This window comes from Pseudophryne corroboree, chromosome 5 (assembly GCF_028390025.1).
Source record: "Pseudophryne corroboree isolate aPseCor3 chromosome 5, aPseCor3.hap2, whole genome shotgun sequence".
Taxonomy (NCBI): Eukaryota; Metazoa; Chordata; class Amphibia; order Anura; family Myobatrachidae; genus Pseudophryne; species Pseudophryne corroboree.
In genome coordinates this window covers 332,144,961-332,149,698 of record NC_086448.1, presented here as the reverse complement: position 1 = coordinate 332,149,698, position 4,738 = coordinate 332,144,961, and positions in this window count along the sequence as shown.

Here is a 4,738-nt window from a genome sequence, read left to right as displayed (position 1 = left end):
GACTGGCATTCCTGACAAATACCTCTCTCCACTCCAATCTATCCTCAATGCTGCTGCCCGGCTCATCTTCCTCACCAAACGCACTACGTCCACCTCCCATCTCTTACTAGACCTTCACTGGCTCCCCTTCCCTTTCAGAATCCATTTCAAGCTTCTCACACTCACTTACAAAGCCCTCACCCACTCCTCTCCAATCTACATCTCTGACCTTATCTCCCTTTACACTCCCACCCGTCCTCTTCGCTCTGCTAATGCACGCCGACTCTCCTGCCTACGGATTACTTCCTCCCATTCCTACCTCCAAGATTTTTCACGTGCTGCACCACTTCTCTGGAATTCCCTACCTCTCCCCCTCAGACTCTCCACCTCTCTACAAAGCTTCAAACGGGCTCTCAAGACTTCTTCACCAAACCCAGCCAAATCTCATCCTAACCCTCTGTTCTACGCTCTCTATGTACCCCATCTGTGTCACCCCTGTCTGTCTACCCCTCCCCTTTAGAATGTAAGCTCTCATGAGCAGGGCCCTCTTCCCTCATGTGCTTATCCTTTCTTACTTTAATAATCTTCAACTGCACCAAATCCAGCAGTCTTCTGCCACCTGATACTTATTCCAGTGTCATCTGCTGATGTAACTATGTTCATTTACCCTGTACTTGTCCTATACTGTCATCAACTGTAAATTGCTGTTTTCCTGTTTGATTATTTGTTTATACACTCTGTAATTGGGCGCTGCGGAACCCTTGTGGCGCCATATAAATAAAGGATAATAATAATAATAATAATAATAATACTGTTGTGGAGCACTGTGATGTGTAATAAATCTGCTAGACCAATAATACCCATTAATGAATATGCAGCTTTTTACTGAGATGAAATGTTGACTACAGGTTCGTCCAAACCTTTCACTTTATTTCATGTTCGTCTGTACAGTATGTTCCCTGTTTTAAAGCATTGAATAGAGATAGTCCAATGTACCTAACCTAATAATATATATAATACAGCAAAAGCATATGTTTTTGTAGTGTGGTCTTTTTAGAATTTTGCTGTTGTCTGACTTTATGGGGGGAGTTCAACTGGGTGCAAGATTTAGCCCGTTCAAAAAACTTGCAGACCTCGTGTAATCCAATATTGGATTACCGCAGGTACGCGCACTCCCGATACTTGCGGTATCCAGTTTGAAAAAAATGCACGTGGGGTTTTCAGCTTTTAAAACTCTGTGGCACATGAAAAAAATAAGAATAAAAAAGATACTCACTTGTCTGGTGGTCTCCCCTCCATCATTGCACTGGACAGGAGGCAAGGGGGCTGCTGGAAGGGGAGGTGGCTGCTGGGAGATGTTGTTCGTCCTGCTTCTGTCTCCCGGGAGGGGTCACACACACCGGTGGTCAGACCAATACTCACCCACAGTAGTGAATTTCCCATTAGGCACGTGAGGCATGTATCTAGGGGCTGCACTTTTGTACTTGTTTTATTACTTTCTGTCCAAACAATAAGTTCCTACTAAATTTTTCCACTGTATCATGCCATATGCCATCTTGAGTGGAGGGAGGACAAGTAGGATATGTGCAGACTGCCTCTATGCATACATGATTAAAAACAAAATGTTACAGCTCATGGCTAATTTAATAATTATATTCTATTAAACTAACAATTGCCAAATGAGTGCTTACTGTATAATCCAATCATGATGATATTAAAATGAAGCCACTACTGTTGTGCCTAGGGGCAGCCGGACTGCTCCTGCTCACGCACACTCATACACACACACATGGCCAGTGCAAGGTTTCTCAGCACCCTAGGCAAATCGTCACTGGTCCCCCCCTTCCCACACACACACACACACACACACACACACACACACACACACAAACACACACACACCAAAACACTGAGCCACTCGGGGGGAAAAGTGCAGACACGGCATCTTGTACAGTAAGTTCCACAGCCACCACCAGATAATTTAGTTATTAGGGAAGTAGGGTTAGTTTGGGGAATGGGGTAAGGCAGCAGCATCTCTAGAGAGGAGGGGACCCTTGTGCAGATTCCGTGTGTGGGCCCCCTCCTCTCCCATGGCTGTCATGTCGCTGCTAGCACTCTGAGCGCTGTAGACTCTGGCACAGTGCCAGAGTCTACAGCGCATGCACAGGACGCCGAAAAATGGCCACCATGCCATTTTTTCGGAGTCCTGCGCATGCGCTTTAGACTCTGGCACTGTGCCAGAGTCTCTAGTGGTCAGTGCGCTAGCAGCGGCACAACGGCTACGGTAGAGGAGGGGGCCCACACATGGTCAGCAAAAGGTAAGTATAGGAGAAATGGGGCAGTGTGTGCGGTGTGGACTCAGGGGCACATGTGCACTGCACACACTGCACCCATTATAGAAACGCCAATGGGGTAAGGGCATTAGGGTTTATTTACCAGTTTGGGTTAAAGTTAGGGGCCATGATTGGGAGAGGTATGTATGTGTATATATATATTAGAGGTGAGCGGGTTCGGTTCCTCGGGATCCGAACCCCCCCGAACTTCGCCCATTTTACACGGTTCCGAGGCAGCCTCGGATCTTCCCGCCTTGCTCAGTTAACCAGAACGCGCCCGAACGTCATCATCCCGCTGTCGGATTCTCGCGAGATTCGTATTCTATATAAGGAGCCGCGCGTCGCCGCCATTTTCACTCGTGCTTTGGAGATTGAACGGAGAGGACGTGGCAGCGTTCTCTCCCTGAAAAGCTAAGTAATCTGTGGTCATTGTGCTGAAAATATCTCTGCTCAGTGTGCTGCAAATAATCTGTGCTCAGTGTGCTGAAAATATCTACGTTCTCTGCCTGAAAACGCTCCATATCTGGGCTCAGTGTGCTGCAAATATCTGATCAGTGTGCTGCATTGTGGGGACTGGGGACCACCAGTATATAATATATATACTTTTCTATAGCTTCTATACTGCTTGTCAGGACACATGGTCACAGTTACACCACTCTGTACTGATATACAATAATATATATACTTTTCTATAGCCTCTATACTGCTTGTCAGGACACATGGTCACAGTTACACTGCTCTGTACTGATATATACAGTAGTATATATACTTTTCTATAGCTTCTATACTGCTTGTCAGGACACACATGTGTCACAGTTACACCGCTCTGTACTGATATATACAATAATTTTAAATAATTTTCTATAGCTTCTATACTGATTGTCAGGACACACATGTGTCACAGTTACACCGCTCTGTACTGAATTATATACAATAATTTTAAATCATTTTCTATAGCTTCTATACTGCTTGTCAGGACACACATGTGTCACAGTTACACCGCTCTGTACTGATATATACAATAATTTTCTATCATTTTCTATAGCTTCTATACTGCTTGTCAGGACACACGTGTGTCACAGTTACACCGCTCTGTACTGAATTCTATACAATAATTTTAAATCATTTTCTATAGCTTCTATACTACTTGTCAGGACACACATGTGTCACAGTTACACCACTCTGTACTGAATTATATACAATAATTTTAAATCATTTTCTATAGCTTCTATACTGCTTGTCAGGACACACATGTGTCACAGTTACACTTCAATGTACTGATATATATACAATAATATATATACTTTTCTATAGCTTTTAGTATTACAGTGCAGCATTTTGGTGACCAACAGTATACATATATAGTATAGTACAGTAGGCCATTGCTATTGATATATTACTGGCATATATTTCCACACATATAAAAATGGAGAACAAAAATGTGGAGGGTAAAATAGGGAAAGATCAAGATCCACTTCCACTTCATGCTGAAGCTGCTGCCACTAGTCATGGCCGAGACGAGGAAATGCCATCAACGTTGTCTGCCAAGGCCGATGACCAATGTCATAGTAGAGAGCATGTAAAATCCCAAAAACTAAAGTTCAGTAAAATGACCCAAAAATCAAAATTAAAAGCGTCTGATGAGAAGCGTAAACTTGCCAATATGCCATTTACGACATGGAGTGGCAAGGAACGGCTGAGGCCCTGTCCTATGTTCATGGCTAGTGGTTCAGCTTCACATGAGGCTGGAAGCACTCATCCTCCCGCTAGAAAAATGAAAAGACTTAAGCTGGCAAAAGCACAGCAAAGAACTGTACGTTCTTCTAAATCACAAATCCCCAAGGAGAGTTCAATTGTGTCGGTTGTGATGCCTGACCTTCCCAACACTGGACGGGAAGAGGTGGCACCTTCCACCATTTGCACGCCCCCTGCAAGTGCTGGAAGGAGCACCCGCAGTCCAGTTCCTGATAGTCAAATTGAAGATGTCACTGAAGTACACCAGGATGAGGATATGGGTGTTGCTGGCGCTGAGGAGGAAATTGACAAAGAGGATTCTGATGGTGAGGTGGTTTGTTTAAGTCAGGCACGTGGGACGAATATGGCCATTGACATGCCTGGTCAAATTACAAAAAAAATCACCTCTTCGGTGTGGAATTATTTCAACAGAAATGCGGACAACAGGTGTCAAGCCGTGTGTTGCCTTTGTCAAGCTGTAATAAGTAGGGGTAAGGACGTTAACCACCTAGGAACATCCTCCCTTATACATCACCTGGAGCGCATTCATTAGAAGTCATTGACAAGTTCAAAAACTTTGGGTGACAGCGGAAGCAGTCCACTGACAGCTATATCCCTTCCTCTTGTACCCAATCTCCTGCAAACCACACCACCAACTCCCTCAGTGTCAATTTCCTCCTTAGAGAGGAACG